Below are 19,816 nucleotides of genomic sequence, written 5' to 3' on the forward strand. Positions count from 1 at the left end.
CAATTTCTATTTTAGTAAACTCACCCAATACTGAATTATTAAAAAATTGATGATGGTACAATTGACATATTTGCATTCTAAACCTTGCCAGAAATCTTACACTGAAAGACCTGAGGGTATCTGAAACAATTGTTCAATGACAAGAATTTTTTATGGAGAAAAGCTAATATTATGAAGTATTATTTTAAGTAAACATATTAACATAACAAATGGATAGTAAAACTTAAAATTGCAAAATGTGCAGAACCAAAAGCTAAGTTGCTCATACTGACATAACAAAGTGGTCAGTAATGAGGGTGAACAAGTTGTTTGAGTTCAGAAATCAATTTTTTACAGTGTATTGACACACAAAGGAGACCTATCGTGTAATAGCACAGTTAACTATAGAAAATTAGTGAGAATCTTTCACTTTCAGCATTGGGTAACATTTATGTTGAGGTACCATTCTTTAAGAATTTATTTTTCATAAGATGGCACTGAATTTTTTCAAATGCCTTTTCTGTATATATTTAGATGATCATATGGCTTTGATCCTTCATTTGTTAATGTAGGGTATTACATTCACTGATTGTCTCTGTGAAGCTTCCCATAGCCTTGCATCCCATGGATCAATCTCACTTGATCACAGAATATAATCCTTTCAATGTGTTGTTAATTTGGTTTGCTGGTATTTTGTTGAAGATCTTGCCTAACAATGCGGAATTTCAAAAATACCTTTTATATAATCCATTGTCAAAGAGAAATTGTCAAAGGAAATTTCAAAATCTAAGATGGAATAAAAAAAAGGGCTGTATAACATATTAAAATAAACAGCATGCAACAGTGTTGAGAGAGAAATTCATCGCTCTAAAATGCTTTATTTCAAAAAAGATCATTAGTCTATAATATAAACTCCTACATCAAGAAAAATAAGAAAAAAAAATTCAAAGCCAAAAGAAAAAAGGAAATAATAAGCATAAGTGTGTTGTTTAATGACATTGAAATCGGTGTGGGGGGTGAAGGGAGATAAAGAAAATGAACAAAAAAATTCAAAAACATCAGCAAATCTAATAAGACTGATAAAATAATAAATGAGAAAACAAATCACCAGCATCAGGAACAAAACAGAATAACATTATAAATAATAGAGCATCAAAAGAATAATTGAGGTACATTTTTGACAACTTTACCTTATAAAAACTGACAATTTAGAAGAAATGAATCAATCCTTTGAAAACTACAAACTACCCAAACTCAACCAAGATGAAGTGGATAATCAGAAAAATTTTAATCATAAAGACACTGAATCTATGGAGACTATCATGCTAAGTAAAATAAGCCAATCCCCCAAAACCAGAGGTCAAGAATGTTCTCTCTCATATGCAGATACTAACACACAATTAGGCAGTGGGAAGAATAGAAATTCATTGGATTAAGCAAGGTGAGATGGCAGAGGCCAGTAATCTCAGTGGCTCAGGAGGCTGAAACAGGAAGATCTCAAGTTCAAAGCCAGCCTCAGCAAAAGCGAGGCAATAAGCAATTCAGTGAGACCCTGTCTCTAAATAAAATTAAAAAATAAATTGGGATGTGGCTCAATAGTCAAGTGCCCCCAAGTTTAATCCCTGCTACAAAAAAAAGAAGAAGGAGAAGGAGAAGAAGAAGAAGTAGTAGTAGTTGTTGTTGTTCATTGGATTAGACAAAGGGGAATGAAGGGAAGGGAGGAGGAATGGGAATAGGAAAGACAGTAGAATAAACTTAATATAACTTTCCTATGTTCATATATGAATACACCATCAATTAAATCCCACATTATGTACAACCACAAGAATGGGATCCTAATCAAAGTAAATTATACTCCATGTATACATAATATATCAAAACATACTCTACTTTCATGTATAAATTTTTAAAAAGACACTGAATTTATAATCCAGACATATCTTGAAAAAGAATTTTAAGGACTAGTTGATCCTCCTGGAAAATTCAGCCCAATATTTGCAGAAGTATTAATACAAAATTTACATAATTACTTCCAGAAAATAAAGGAGAAGGAGACACTTAAATGAAGTGTATCTCCACACTTTCCAAAAAATTCCATCAGCTCATTGATAGAAGAAATTATTTATTTGTCCTTGCACATCTATAATCTAGCTAGTATGTGATGATCCACATGTAATGAGAAGCATGTTTAACCAGAACTACACAATCCCAATATGTAGTTTATCCAAACTGTATAAGTAAATGTCATCTATATTAAAAGACTTATCCTCTGTAAAGTGTATTATTTAAGCCTTGAGTGTTATGCTTGCCTAAAACTATTTGAACTGGGACCTCCACTCAAAATAGTTTCTGTAATTTTAACAATGTTTTCCATTTGGTAGACTTGTTAAATTGCTCAGTTAATAATGCAGAAGAGAACACGAAAAAGTCAAGAATGCCCACCCTTGCCTATTTTATTCAAAATAGTGGTAACTACAGTAATTAGGCATGTAAAAGAAATAAAAGGCATCCTAATAAGAAAGGAAGAAGATAAATTGTTCTTATTTGTAGACAACATGATAATAAGATTGTACTTGGATATCTATGGGGATTAATTGCAGGACCCTTCTCAGATAGGAAAATCCACAGATGCTCTACTTCCTAAAGCAAAATATGAGCATATAACCTACACATATCCTTGCATATATTTTAAATCATCTCATATTACCTAGTACAGGATAAATTCCCTTCTAAATAATTGTTACACTGTACTTTTGGGGGAGATAATGATAAGAAAAAGAGAAATGTTAAGTAAAGACAAAATTATTTATTTAAATATTTTTGACTTCCAATTGGTTAAATTTTCCGATGTAGAACCTGAGGATATTTTATATAGAAACCCTAAAAACTCAACCAAAAACTGTTAGAACAAACGAGCAAATTCAGTAAAGTTGCAGAACACAAATTAAATATATAAAATTATTAGCATTTCTACACACTAATGGCAAACTATCCAAAAAAAAATTTAAAAAACCACTCCATCTAAAATAGCATCAAAAAGAAAAATACATGTAAATGAAAAAAATATGTAAATGTAACTAAGGAGGCAAAAGACATATACACTGAAATGAAAGAAATTGAAAACATACATTAAGTAAAAGCTGGCTATGTTCATGGATGTGGAAAATTAATATTTTTAAATGTCCACACTACTCAAATGGTTTGCAAACTAAATGTAATCCCTATCAAAATTCAATAGCATTTTCCATAGAAATAAAAAATAAATAAAACTAGAATGGAACCACAAAAGATCCCAATAACTAAAACATTCTTGAACAAAGAACAATGTTGGTGGCATCACAGTACCTTACTTCAAAAAATACACTCCAAAAGCTATATTATATTAACCAAAACAGAGTGGTAGTGGCATATAAACAAAGAAACCAATAGGACTGAATAAAGAACCTGGGGGAAAATCCTCACATATTTATAGTAAATTGGTCTTTGACAAAGGTGCCAAGAACACATAATAAGAAAAGAACAGTCCCTTTAATAAATGGTTTTGGGAAAACTGGATATCCTAAATGCAGAAGAACTTAATTAGACCCTTATCTCATGCCATATAAAAATCAACTCAAAATGGATTATAGAATGAAGAGATCGCCTGAAGAAAGGGACAAAATATTTGCAAAACATCCATAGGATAAAGGGTTAATATCTAAAATATATAAGAAGTTCAACTGAAGAATAAAACAAAAACAAAGAAATAAAAAATCCCTATTAAATATGCAAACAGCCCAAACAAACACATCTCAAAAGAAAACCTACAAATGACCAAGAGGTATAGTCATGCATCTCAATGTTTCTATCAACAAAGGACCACAATACAATAGCAGTCCCATAAAATCAGACCTCCTAGTGACATCACAGCCACCTCAGTGTGAGTAAGTGTAGTCTATGACGTTCACAGCAAGGAAATCACTTAATGATATATTCCTCAGAATATATCAACGAAGGAGTTGATGCATGACTAAGTAGGAAAAACTGCTCAACGTCACTAAACATTAGGGAAATGTAAATCAAAACCAATAAGGCTGAAAATAGAAGGGAGACAAGTGCAGTACAGGAAAGGAGGGAGGATGGGGAAAGGAAAGAAATATGGAATGAAATTGACCAAATTATGCTATGTATAAATATGAATATACCATAGTGAATTTCACATTTACATACATCTATAAAGCACCATTTAGAAAAATAATAAATAAATAGAAGGAAGACAGTAGAGTACAGGAAGGGGAATAGAAGGAGGAAGGAAAGAAGGGAAAGAGGAAGCACTAAAGACTAAAATGGAGCAAGCAAATTATATTCCATGCATGTGTGATTGTGTCACAATGAATCCCATTACTATGTATAACTTTAATGCACCAATGAAAGAAATTTTTTAATAAAATACAAATAGTTGTTTTAAAATAGTCTCTTTAAATGGCAATTATCCAAAAGATGAAAGATTATAAATGTTGATAAGGATGTGAAGAAAAGGGAACCTTTGCACTCTACTTAGGGAATGGAAATTAATACAGTCACAGTATGGAGGCTCCTCAAAAAACAAAAAATAAAACTACCCTATGACCCAGCAATGTACTACTGGGTATATATCTGAAGGAAATAAATCAGTGTGTTAAGCAAATACCTGCACCCCATGTTCACTGTAGCTATTCACAACAGCCAAAATATGAACTCAAATGTCATTCAAGATATGAACTGATGTTTGTGGTATGTATACACATTGGCATGTGCCATATAAACAGAATGGGATGCCAACAGCCTTCTAAAAGAAGGAAATCCTCTCACTTATGAGATCATAAATGAACCTGAAGGACATGGAACGTGAAATCTGGCACAAGAAGACAAAAACCCAAATAACCGCATGATCTCCCCTGTATGTGGAGTGCAAAATAGTCAAACCCAGGGAGGAAAGTAGTGATTACCAGAGGCTAGGGGAAAGGAGGACTGGGGAGATGTTGATCAAATGAGACAAAACTTCAGCTGGGAGACATAAATAAAAAATAAGAATAATGTAAGAGAGCTCTTATTCTCCTTTCTTGCTTATTTACTTTTATCATTCAGTTTGTGTGTTTGTGTTTTGGTTCTTAGAATATAATTATCCAAAGATATCAGATGTTGTACAACAAAATCTATTTCCTACACACAGCTACTAACTTTTAAAAATATCATTCTAATATCTGCACTTATAATGCTATTCATTGGTTTTATAAATATTTACTTAATATACACACCTGTCAACATTATTCTATGCAGGAATTAAACCAGAACATCTTCCCCTTTTTACTGAAGTGAACAGAAGAAAAATGTGAGGATATTACCATGAGGTTAACTATGACACTATAAATTCAATAGATTGAAATTTTGCCTTCATTGAGATGAGATAAAATAAAATTCTTAATATTTATTGATGAAATTAACACCCCTAAACTCCCCCAAATAAAAAATATAACTCTTTAGATACTTTATCTTTCTATGCCTTCCTTATTTCATCATGTTTTTGTATTTAGCTTCATTTCTATTTTAATCTCAGAAACTCATTCTAAAAATGAATTTGAATTCTGCTTTAATAGATAAACCAGTGAACCATATAACCAAGATGATTTAATGTTCCATGATTAGATGCCAGTTTTCTTTTTAAATCATAGCAAGATTTATATAATCTTAAAAGGAAATAGGTTTGTGCTTTGTAGTTGAAAGAAGCACATCAATAAATGTTTTGGCTTTCTTTTGTGCACATTTTCCAAATGTGAAATGCTTATGTTTGTTTTTAGATTCTTTATTCATTTTTATTTAACAAGCACTAAATTTTACACTATGTGGGGGATATTAAATTGATATGCAGTTTTTAATACCTTACTTATACAGATTGCCACTTTCCCAAAGGGTGTAAATTATTTTATTTTCCAGCTTAGACACAAAATCAGCCACCCACATGTTCTAAAAGGCAGAGCTGAATGTCTTCTTGTTTTACTAGCTGCAGTTAGCCAGAATCTCCAGTGTGTTTTTGTCACCACACAGCCATTTGTACACCTGATGAAGGATGTGGGCTGTACTTCTATATACCTAGTTTATAAAATTATATGTCAACCAGAAACACTATTAAATATTCTACACTGACAAGAAATTCTATGCTCTCCTCAAAGAAACACAATAGTGATTCCGTACAAAGCACATAAGAATGAATGAAGCCTCCTCCTGGATAAGGAGGCTTTGATCCATATGCATAAATGAGAAAATGGGGCATGGAGAGGATAAAGTGCATGGATCACAAGAAAAATTGGTAAAAAGGCAAAGCCTGGAACTCACAACCTTACAACATGCATAACCCCACTGCACCATCTTCTGTATCAGAAAATGTTTTAAATAGAATCAAGAGTGGGATGTGAGATTTGGTGGTGATACAAAGCTAGGACATGAACAAGTCCATCAATAGCCTATAATTGTATTAAACACAGGTGAATCACAAAACTATTTCAATCAGATTTGTTTTAACAATTTTATGAATGATTTTCCTCCATAATTGTGGAAATACTGGAGATGTGAAGGGGTCTCTTACACTTTTCAATGGCACTACTGCATTTTATAAGAATTATTTTGTTAGCTAACTTGGAGAATTGAGTTCTCTGGGCATATCCTTAATGTTTGCCAAAGATCTGCCTCCCAAAAAGTTTGCAACTCCGTGATAATCCCTTGGAATTTTATGTCATGTTAGAAATACAATCTAGATTACTATAATTAGGTAACTAAAACCAGAGAGGGTTGAGTGAGTTGACAGAGATCACACAGCTGAGAAGCTAGGGAGCCCTCTCTGGGGTAAACTGCCTGTCTCAGTGTCCTATTCAAACACAGTGTGGACGGATGAGTAAGACCTTTGAAACTAAATATGATCCAAGTTTAAAACATAGTAACTACCACTTACTGAGTAACTTCCCAGATCATATGGCCTCACAGGATCTTAGCAATTCTGGGATACTAGCAATACTTGTCTACAATACTGAGATAATGATAATTCTGACATAATAGCATTAGGATAAAATTTAAGTGTGATAATACATATTAAAGCATAGCCCAGTACACACACACACACACACACACACACACACACACACACACACACACACACCATACATGCACTGAGTAACTATTATCTATTATTATTGCTGTTGTTGCTGTTAAGCATTATGACAATCATAATGATTATGTAGCTGATAAAAGAGAGATACTAAAAATAGGAATTGATATGGAATTGTGTTGAAAAATTCATAATAATATATTTTATGAAGCTATACTGAATAGGCATGGAATATAGATTAAAATACATCTTTTATTAATTATAGAATTTTTATAGATTAGATTTCTGCTTAATTCCATCAATTAAACAAGTTTCAGAAACCATACAGGATGTCATATAAATTATATGATGATGAAGGTTGACTGCATTGGCAAAATGTCTCAGACACACGTCATCAGAATTTGTTTTTCTAGGGGTTCCTGTGAACATGAACAATGTGGAAAAAACTCCTTGACAAAATGTTTCAACTAAAGATAGGTCCCATGGAGGCTGGCTATGACAGTAAACAGCACATGAGTTATTGGGATACAGCAAATAAGGGTTCCAAGAAGGAGGGAGGAAAGTTAAAAAACTCAAAAGGAAAAGAGAACACAGCATATTAGGTCATTTATATAATGCCAGTCTTATTACAGCAGAGAGTAAAAGGGGATTAAAAAGGTCCAGTCAAGTTAAGGTTAGTAGAAGACAGATGTGACTATTGGAATGTGAATCTAGCCCATGTGATTTCTCCAGGTCTCTCTGATCTCTCCTCAGTAACCATGGAGACCACTTGTCAAAATAGGGAAGGATAGGAATTTGGATCCCACAGTCTCTCTTATGTCAGGTCTGCTTAGGAGAGATAACTAACGTGCCTCAGAACTGTGAAATGAGCCAAGAAATACATATTGCCTGTGCTGAGGGCCTGGGATATGAAGATTGTTACAGCAGCAAGCACATTCAACTTGACTAATACATCACGCAGGTCTTGATAAAGGATCATTTCCCTGGTATTAACAATATACACTTGAGAAAGGATCTATAAGCAACTCCCCCATGCTAGAACCTTGGTGGAAAGAATGCATCATGAATCTTTCCCAAATGAACCAGATTATATTCCCATTTTAAGCATCTGCACCCTAAGTTAATTAAAGGCAGAATCCTGAAATTAATTTACATTTCTGTAAATCTGAATCTAAAGATTTTCTTAAAGAACTAACATGTGATTGGTTTTATGCTCAAACATTAATTAGCATGAATTACCTTTTGATATCAATTTTTTACCCTTTTGAAATTAGGACAGATATCTTACATTCCAGATTGGAAGTCAAAGCCTTTCAAGTGTACTGAAAATAATGTAAAAGTTCCTTAGATCTGCATGTTCATAAATAGTGTATAGATTAATAAGTTATTTGAGAGGATATTGAAGGGATAGTCTCCCTAAAAATGAAAATCTCTACAGCAAACTATGTATTAGAGACTTTATTCTATTTTGATATTTATTTTAAATTTAAATTCATGCTGATTTAATTTTACAGTAACCTGGTACCTATCCACAGATCCAAGTATGTAGAGTGAAAAAAGTTGAGTGATGTGTCCAAGCTCTGGCTTATAATACATAGGTGTTCAATGTTGAGCATGACCACTGCCTACATATTTCACTATCACCAACAAAAAAAAGTACTTTTAAAAACTGTTAATGTGTAAATGTTCTGTAGGAAACCTTCAGGAAAATCTCTTACAGGGGCCCCCAAATCTCTACCTTGATATTTAATATTTGTTTCAGTGTTTTCCTTTTTATGGAGAAGGGATGGTATGACCAAACTATGGTGTCAGATCTTTAAAATGGGAATAATGAATGAATCTACATAACAGAATTACTATTTGGACTTATTGGTTAATATTTACTTAAAATATTCCTTGATACATAATAAACTTTATATATTTATTAAATTAAATAAGAATTCCTGGTTTATAAGTAGATTATAAATAACTTTGGAGCCATTTGGCTTATCACCTACCCTTATCCTATATACCTGTAAGTTGGTTTTATTAGTGTGCTAGATCTGCTATAACAAGCTAGAGCTACTATACTTTATACTACATATAAAGTAGCTTTAACAACCAAAATGTATTGCTTCTGAAGGCCATAACTCTGAAATCAAGGTTCTGACAGAGTCCTGTTCCCTCATAAGACCCCTCTCCTCGGTCCTGGTAGTTCCTTACCTTGTGGTAGCATAATTCTAACCGTCCAAATGGTATTTTCCCTATGTATATGTCTATTTTAGAGTCTAAATTTCCCCCCATTTACAAGGACATTAGTCATATTGGATTAGAGCCTACCCTAATGGCTTGATTTTAACTTGCTTACTTCTGCAAGCATCCTGTCTCCAATTAAGTTTACAATCTGATGTTCTTGGGGCTAACTCTCTGAAATATCTTTTGGTGGGGGATACTATTCGACCCATAACAATGACTCTTTTAAATGATCTGTTCTCTGACTATAGGAATGATCCTGCTGTGACATAACAGCCTAAAGTTCATTAATTTAGTTTTAATCAACAGTAAATCCATCCAATATTGCAACAACATGCATCATTCTTGATCCTTCCCCCAAGACTTACATTCCTTCTTAGCACTTACTATCTAGCACATTACTTTATTGCTTCTCCTTTTTAATGTCTATTTCACTATTAGGATGCAAGATTCATAAGCCTGGGGATTTTTGTCCATTTACTCTTTGCTGCTTGCTGCCATGTGGAATAGTACATGCCACACAGTAAGAATTCTATAAATATTAATGAAATAATAATAAATAATGATAATTTTACATAAATAAACTAATCTATGTGAAAATATTAAGTATAAATGGAAAGATTATTAACTAATGGGAGAAATGGAAAAAGACTTATCTTTTGTTTCACATCAGGTCTAGGATTTTTTAATGGATCAACTCTCTTTACCCTTCCTTTGAACATGCCCAACATTACAATAAAGAAAAGAGACTTTTAAAGAAAAGCTATACAGTAGTAGTCTCTTAGCAGTTAGTTCTTCTGCAAAAGAGGAATACCTTTTTCAGCTTTCTTAAGATATAATTTGCAAGTGAAAATTGATTATACTCAACATTGCACTACGTGATATTTTGATATTAGTCAATATGCATTGTGAAATGATTTCCACAGTTGAAATTATTAACATATTCATCATTTCACATGATCACTTTATTTTTCATGGTGAAAATATTTAAAATTTATTCTCTTAGCATATTTCAAGTATATAGTACATTATTATTAACAATAGTTACCATTTTGTACATTAGGTCTCCAGAACTCATTCATCGTAAAACTTCAAGTTGATGTCCTGACCAACATCTTCTCACTTCCTAACCCCTGCTAACCACTAGTCAACTCTCTGCTTCTATGTATTAGACTTTTAAATTTAAAACCTAAGTGAGGTCATGCATTTTTTCTTTGTGTGTAGTTAATTTCTCTAAGAAATAGTAGAGATGAGTAAGCTGGACAAATAAGATGCCAAGTTAGTTAGATTATGAAACTAATTTGATAATCCCTGGGTGATGTTGTGCTATAGACAATGATGAATCATTCAGTTTCTGGAAATAGGTTGATTCTTCAGTAGAAGCCTTCTGAAAAACAAACACACACACACACACACACACACACACATCCAATGTATCTTGCATAAAACATAAGTTTTATAACACTATTAGGCTTGAAATAGGTGAGAAAAATTAAGTGGCCTATGGAAAAACAAAAGCAAAAACCTTGAGCTAGATCTATACTATAAACTGATAGTACCAATTTCAGATAGGATAGCCTGTGGGCAAGATTTGGCTTTACATTAGCAGTACAGAGGGGAGCGGAACACAAGAATCCTGGATTACACACTGACAGGACTAAAGTGGTCTAATATCTGCAATACCCCCAAGGTCTCTGTGGATACACATGATAATAATCAATAATCTCACCACCAGGAATGAGAGTCAGAAGAAACAAAAAACAATAGATTTAAACCATCTAGCACATCAAATACTAGATTCCCAGACTTAAAAAAATACACACACACACACATGCATATTTAGAATCTTTAAAAAAGCAAAGGTATCATCACAGAAATACACTCAATGGGAATTAAAACTGACTAGGGATATTTGAAAAAGGAAATCGAGCCTTTATAAATTAAAAATATAATGATTGGGAATAAAATAGCATATGGATTAAACAGAATATCAGATGCCACCAAAGAAAATTAGTGAACTAGAACTGGAAGACAGATCTGGAAATATCATAAAATACCACCATCCCCCCAGAGAAAAAAAGAGTGGACAGAAGAAAGAGCTCAAGTGATACAAAAGATTGAATGGGAAGCCTATCTGGGGGAGAGAATACAGAGACTGGAGGAGAGATACCACAGGAAGCACAAGTGTCTGTGAGTCTAGACTAATAGGAAACATAAGCTCTTGATATCAAGAACAGCATCTACCAAGAAATGTTAAAAAAAAAAAAAGAAATCCAAAACTGAATTTTTTTTACTGAATCTGCAGAATTGCTAGCACAAAGATCACCAAGCAGACAGGGAGCAAAGATCACCAACAAAGAACAGACTGACAGCAATAATGAAGCCAGAAGAATATGTAATATTTTCAATTCGGTAAACAATAATTATTGTCATTTTAGTATGGTGCACTCAGAAAGCTATCCTTTTATTTGTTTTTTTTTCATTAGTCACATTTTAATTGATTTTTAAAAATAAATGACAGAAGAATGCATTACAATTATTATTACACATATATAGTACAATTTTTCATATCTCTGGTTATAAAGTATGTTCACACCAACTTATGTCTTCATACATGTACTTTGGATAATGATGTCCATCACATTCCACCATTCTTGCTAACCCCTTGCCCCCTCCCTTTCCCTCCTACCCCTCTGCCCAGTTTGTCTATTCCTCCCATGTTCCCCCTCCTTACCCCACTATGAATCAGCCTCCTTATATCAGAGAAAACATTTGGTATTTGTTTTTTTGGTATTGGCTAACTTCACTTAACATTATCTTCTCCAGTGCCATCCATTTACCTGCAAATGCCATGATTTTATTCTCTTTTATTGCTGAGTAGTACTCCACTGTGTATATATGCCACATTTTTTTTATCCATTTATCTACTGAAGGGCATCTAGGTTGATTCCACAGTTTAGCAATTGTGAACTTTGCTGCTATAAACATAGATGTGGCTGTGTCCCTGTAGTATGCTGGTTTTTTTGTTTGTTTGTTTGTTTTTTGAGCATAGACCAAGGAGAGGAATAGCTGGGTCAAATGGTGGTTCCATTCCCAGATTTCCAAGGAATATCCATAATGCTTTCCATATTGGCTGCACCAATTTGCAGTCCCACCAGCAATGTATGAGTGTACCTTTTTCCCCACATCCTCATCAACACTTATTGTTGTTTGTATGCATAATAGCTGCCATTCTGACTGAAGTGAAAGAGGTGAAAGATCTATACAATAAAAACTTTAACCCTAAAGAATAAAATCAAAGATGACCTTAGAAGATGGAAAGATCTACCTTGCTCTTGGATAGGCAGAATTAATATTATCAAAATGACCATACTACCAAAAGCACTATACAGATTTAATGCAATTCTGATCAAAATCCCAATGGCATTCCTTATAGAAATAGAAAAATCAATCATGAAATTCATCTGGAAAAATAAGAGACCCAGAATAGCTAAAGCGATCCTTAGTAGGAAGAGTGAAGCAGGTGGTATCACTATACCAGACCTTAAACCATACTATGAGCAATAGTAACTAAAACAGCATAGTATTGGCACCAAAACAGATTAGTAGACCAATGGTACAGAATAGAGGCACCAAAACAGATTAGTAGACCAATGGTACAGAATAGACCAATGGTACAGAATTCCTATAGCACAAGAATCAATAAATGGGATAGATTCAAACTAAGAACTTTCTTCTCAGCAAAAGAAACAATCTGTGAGGTTATTAGAGAGCCTACATTTTAGGAGCAAATCTTTACCTCTCACAAATCAGATAGAGCACTAATCTCTAAGGTATATAAAGAATTCAAAAAGCTGAGCACCAAAAACCCCACAAATAATCCAGTCAATAAACGGGCCAAGGACCTGAACAGACACTTCTCAGAAGAGGATATACAATCAATCAACAAATATATTAAAAAATGTACATCATCTCTAGCCATTAGAGAAATGCAAATCAAAACTACTCTAAGAAAGCTATCCTTTTAAAAATGCTAATAAGTTCAACATGAACCAAGGGAGTTTAGTACCAATAAATTAACACAAAAGAAACTTCTTCAAAAATATATTGAGGACTGGGGTTGTGGCTCAGTGGTAGAGTGCTTGCCTGGTATATGTGAAGCACTGGGTTCGATCCTCAGCACCACATAACAATACTGTGTTCATCTGTAACTAAAAAAAAAAACTAAAAAAAAATGTATTAAAGAAAGGAAAAATAAACCTACCAGGATAGACTAAGCTAGAAAAAATAAGAAGAAGTAAATTTTAAAACTGTTCATGAATCTAAACAAACATTGTCTAATGAACGCAATAAAATGATATTAAGAGTAATTATAATATGACATTTTTATAATCATTCCAGATAATTATTTGAATTGGATGAATTGAAACAATGATGTAATCAAAAAAGACTGGTAAATCATGTAAAGGGAAAAAAATCACATTATTTTTCTTATTAATTAGAGAGCATTATAGTTATATATAATATTGGGGTTCATTTTGACATAATTATAAAAGTGTGGAAAATAATTTGTTCCTATTCAGTACCTAGTACTTCTCTATTTTCTTCCCTCCTATCTCCCCCTGTACCATTTTCTCTACTGATTTTTCTTCTATTGACTTACAGTTATTTTTTTTAAATTAGTACATAATGGATATATGTCATGCTGAAATTCATTGTGGTTTACTCATATGTGTATATAGAAAAGTTTGATCAGAATCATTCCACTATTCCTCCTAAATGGGAACTTTCTTATTACAAATGAATAAAGCACAGTGAAAAATCAGTAGATATAAATATATAGTCCCCACTTTTGTTTCAGCTCTACACTTGATACAAAAATAAACAAATAATCAATCCCCAGACTATTATTAGCATCTTTCTGAGAAGTGCATCTTTGTTATTTCTTTTTTTAATATTTATTTTTTAGTTGTAGTTGGACACAATATCTTTATTTTATTTATTTATTTTATGTGGTGCTGAGGATCGAACCCAGGGCCCCGTACATGCTAGGCAAGCACTCTACCACTGAGCCACAATCCCAGCCTACCTTTGTTATTTCTGTCAAATGAAAATTTCGGCTATTTGCTGTTTGTAGAACATGTAGCCTACTAAACCCTCCAAGTCTTTTTAAGATTGAATCTTATTCCATGCTTTGCCTTCTCTCTCTTCTGAGCACACAAGTACACTAAATAGTTTACTCGTGGACTGAAATGTGCTTAACACATTCTCATATGTCTTTATGCCTTATCTGCCTACTGGACTAAGCTCTTCAGAAAAAGATTTAAGAGTCAACTTTTAAAATAAGGTTGAGCACAGGACTTACATCTAGTAGTATTGCTTCAATAGATACTTGTAGAATCAATGAATGTATAAACACATGAGTGAATGGATGAATGACAATGAAAACATTTCTGAAACAAGTAAAACATCAAAAAAATTTAGAAGGGATCAATTGTTTGCAAACTTTATAGATTATGTATACATGCATTCATAATTGTGTAACTATATCTATATCTATTTATATAGATATGTTCCTAATAAGTGACATCTCAACAGAAATCACATCTTTCTAAACAGAGTCCATGAGCAATTTGACTAATCTATCACAAACCATGTATTACCATAACCCCACATTTGGGCAAGATCAGAGTCAGTTTCATACAAATTTTCCTGTTTTCATGATTTAAAAACATCTGCTCTAAAATTACTTAAAATGAGCCATTAAATTCATTAAACTTAAAAATTGGATATTGTAAGCTGGTTAAGAAATTATTCATTCAAACATATCCATCCAGTTACAAATTCACATATTGGGAAATAAGGCATCACCTCTCCTCTTTACCAATATGATAGTATTGATATTAGAAGAAAATGAGCACTCTTGATTGTGCTATTCTTTTTTTCTCTGTTAAAACCCCAAGGCTATTGTATAGTGAAAGAAAACACTTGGAAAGAAATGATTGACAGAATCCCCAGTACTTTTGACAATGCCCTTTTGATGGGTTTTTACAATAAATGTTTATATAATTGATAGTGCCTGAGTGGATGGTTCTAGCTCAAGAAGGACTCCTCATGTCCATTTCAATTGGCTAGAATTCAGATAAATACATATTGGCCATGAGTTATCTATTCCATCAAGGCAAAATAACTAAAATGACTATATTAGAAGTATAAACTATCCAAGGGGTTAGATGAAGAACCCTCAAAGCAAGTGCTATTACTAATAAATGAATTAAGAATACTTCAAAAGTAAGAAAAATGTGCATGTGTGTGTGCGTGCACACACACACACACACACACACACACAGGCATAATGTTATTTCCTAATTGTTGATATGACCATGTAGCACCTTTTTAATCCCACCTTTAGTAACTATCAATTAAATATGGTTCTATCTTCATAAGACTGTTTACAAAGAGTACTTATTAATTTCTTTAAAAAGATGTTATTACTGTGGAAATGCCATAGTGAAATCCATTAATTTGTATAATTAATATCAGTTAGTATCTATAATAAGAACCCTATAATTTAATGTTCATCAAAATGATAGAAAATTCAGAATAATTCAAATATTCTCCTATAATTAAAAATAAATTAAAACTTGGACAAAGTTTTGAGGAAATCTTTTTGTGTTTATTTCTCAGAAGAACTTCAGAAGTAAACAAGAAAATGAAAATGAAATAGAAGTTTAATATCTTATATTCACAATTTTTTCACTGAATAGAGTGATTCATTCACTTGGAATATTTCTGTTGTTTCCCCATGGATTTATTATACAGAACATACATCATACTCAGGTTGCTTTCTTTTCCAGTTATAACAGGTTACAATGTGTGAACCATGCCGTGATCTTTCTTCTCTTTGGGCCTTTTGAACACATGATCTGCCCTGCCTAGAACACTCCACACTGCCCCCCTGCTGCCCCCCCAAAACCCTCATTTCCACTGTCTCCTCAGCTTTTTCTCCTCCTCCTCCTCCTCCTCCTCCTTCTTCCTCTTTCTCTTCCTCTTCTCTTCCTACTCCTTCTTCTTTTTCTTCTCCATCTCCTTCTCGTTTGGCAGTACTGAGCACTGACTCCATGAGCACTCTACCACTGAGTCACATATACAGTACATTTTATTTGGATACAGGGTCTCACTAAATTGCCCAGGCTGGCCTTGAACTTGTGATCCTCCTGCCTCAGCCTCCCAAGTCAATGAGATTATAGGTTTCTGCCACCACTCGTAGCTCTCTATATATTCTCAAAACACTTATTACATTTGAAATATATAATCAAAATTCATTCACCCAAGAACAGTATATATTCCATGTGGACAGGGACCACATCATTTTTTACATATTTTTACTTTTTAAACTTAAGGCCCAAAGACATTGCATGGTATATAGCAGGTAGTTAGAAAATACTGGCTGAATCACTGAAACGATACATCATTCCATTCCACATGCATATGATAAATGTATTTTGTGTTTTTGCTCTTTCCCCTACATTGTAACTCCTTGAAGATGAAGTGAAGTTTTACATTTTATAATGGGCTGGGGTGGTCTGGGGATTTAATCCAGGGGCACTTGACCACTGAGCAATATCCCCAGCCCTTTTGTTTTTTATTTGGATAGAGGGTTGCTTAGGGCCTCACTAGGTTGCTTAGGCTCGTTTGGAACTTGCAATCCTCCTGTCTTGACCTCTCAAGCCAATGAGATTACAGGTGTGTACCACCTTGTCTAGCCTTATATTTTATTATTCTTAGGGCTGTTCTAAGATACAGATTAACAATATTCTCTCATCTAAACTCTCTACAATAGAAGAAATTACAAAAATGTCTCCTCAAAGCATACATATTCCACCAAATCTCACTGTTTCTTAGAAAATTCTTCCTGATGTTTAAAATACATTCATGTAAGCATATATCCAAATAAAAATAAACTTTTCATTATCGTTTATTGAATTACCTATTTCCTTATTTACTAATGAAACTATTTACCTTGTTAGATATCCTGAATTTGCTCTCCTGCATGACTTTCAACCCTTTTGTACTCTGCTATATGTCCAGGAGGATAACTTAGATGATCTATATAATTTGAGTCCCTTGCATTCTGGTTTGGTCAATGGTAGTGACTGACGGGTAACCAGAATGAGAGAGGAGAAAAAGTCTGATTTATTCATTCTCCTGGTTTGCTCCTGGCTGATCTGTGGTATTGCAATGGCAGTGTTCTTCCAGGGCAGGCAAGAGCTCCTGTAATGACCTCTATCCATGGTTACAATCTCCTAACTTTCCATTTCTCCTCTTACTCCAGCAAATTTAAAAGTCCATTAAGGTTTCCACCTCAGTTAGTTCAGTGTACTTTGACATTCCTTGAAAGTTCTCTTAATCCTGTCCACAATTTTTTATATTCCTTTTGTTAAAAAGTCCATTAAATTATCTCCATTGAGGGTCCCATTAAGTTGCTTCTGGCCTGATGATTTATACACTGATAGATACAAAGACATTCATTCTCCTTGTTTAGGGCAATATTGTGAAGTAGATCACTGGATCACCTATAAAATGAAATAAAATAAAGACAGGCAGGGGGCACATGCCTACAATCTCAGCAACCAAGGAGGCTGATGCAGGAAGACCATAAGTTCCATGCTAGACTGAACATTTTACTGAGACCCTGTCTCAGAATAAAAAATTAAAGGGGACAAAAATGTGGCTAAGTGGTCGAGCACCATGGGTTCAATCCCCAGTAACAACAACAAAAAAAAAGAAAGAAAGAAAGAAGGAAGGAAGGAAGGAAGGAAGGAAGGAAGGAAGGAAGGAAGGAAGGAAGGAAGGAAGGAGAGGAAGAAAGGAAGCTGAGGGCAGAGTGAGTTAAGAAAACAAAACACTGCATTCTACATCTTAGCCTCTAAAAATGAAACTGTTACTGCTACTTGCTCTTTCCCACTGGGCGTCCTGTTGAGAATCAGTGAGTGTAGTCTGTTAGAAGACAAAATTAACAGCATTAATCCCTATGGGTAACTAGTCCAGTGATTAGTTTTCTAGCAGGAGTTGATGCATCACTAAAGCTGGGTTACAAAAAAAAAACGTGACTGTGAAACAGATCACTGGAGGATCTATTTGAATGCAGATTTTGATATAGTAGCTCCTGCTGGGGCTTGAAATTCTTTACTTCTAACCAGCCTCTGGGATGGTGCATCTCTAACCAGCAAAAGCTGTTAGTTCCTACCTAGACCACTCAGAGTAGCAAGTCCTTGGATGTCTGGTGGGTCCTCCAGGTTGGTCTCACAAGTATGGGGAAGGCTCAGAAGGCAGGCTTCAAGGACTTCCTTTCCTATAGTTACTTTCATCAATTTTACATATTAACATATTACAATTCTAGGTAGAATTCCACTAAAGGGAGAAAAGGAGTCTCAATTTTAAATATTTGTAAACTATACTGAAATGCTAGACTAATGCTCAACTTGCTATTGAAATCAATAGATGAGATGATTTACCCCAAATCTCTATCTATTTGTTGACAGAGACACAATTAGAATCTGGATCTCCAAACACCAGAGCTAGTTATTCTTACCATTTACAGTCTAGTTATTGTTATTATTGCTATTGTTTTCCCCTTCTCTCCTTCCTATCTCTTATGTGTAATATAATGCTACTTTGAAAATTAGGAGAAAAATCTATTTCTTCTAACAGAAGTTGCTGGGTCTCAGCATTATCGAATCTATCACAGGGGATTTAGAACTCTCCAGCAAGTGGGGTCTAACAGTGGGCCACCCTTATGTCATCTAATTGGAGAGTACTCTTGGGTAGTAACCATCTTATAAAAATCTCATAGGCCATGTTTAAAAAGACAAAGAAAAAATAGTAGTTGTGTTTTGGATTTGACTGATAGTGCCTTTCCTCCATTCTCTGGACACTTGTAGATATAAATTTTTTTTTTTTTTTGCCTCAGGTACTAATTTGGTTGGCCATTTTACTAGGGCCATATAAATATAGCCCTAGTATTCTACTTATATTATTTTATTAAAACTTGTGCTTTTATGAAAATGTAATTCAGGAACAGAAAACATTTTGCAAGGGTTTCTTTTTATCTTTTTATATGATATATGTACTTTCGGATTAGATATATGTACAAAACCTAAAAAACAATTACACAAAAAATTCAATAGTAGGACTTGTCAATATTTATTCATGTTCATCTTCAACTTGGCTATTCTCCATGCATATCAAAATTGAAACCTTACTCAGATCTAAAGCCCTGACAAAGTTAATTTTATGCTATTCATCTGGTATCTATCTGTGACTCACCATTCTTGATTACTATTCCCTGAAAATATTTACATTATGTTTCTCGAGCCTCATAACCACTATTTACAGACTTGTTATTCATGTTTTGAGCCTGTGGTCAAAGCAGAAAAATGATAACCCAGATTGTGTTTTTGCATTCCTTTCCAATATCATTGTTAT

At 33.7% G+C, this 19,816-nt stretch overlaps 1 protein-coding gene across 1 annotated transcript in view; it reads right to left on the reverse strand.

Moving 5' to 3' along the window:
- Gucy1a2 (guanylate cyclase 1 soluble subunit alpha 2) overlaps window positions 1-19,816 on the reverse strand; it is a 277,284-nt gene that overhangs the window by 103,553 nt on the left and 153,915 nt on the right. The gene's annotated exons all lie outside the window — the stretch shown is intronic.

Source organism: Ictidomys tridecemlineatus, chromosome 4 (assembly GCF_052094955.1).
Source record: "Ictidomys tridecemlineatus isolate mIctTri1 chromosome 4, mIctTri1.hap1, whole genome shotgun sequence".
Taxonomy (NCBI): Eukaryota; Metazoa; Chordata; class Mammalia; order Rodentia; family Sciuridae; genus Ictidomys; species Ictidomys tridecemlineatus.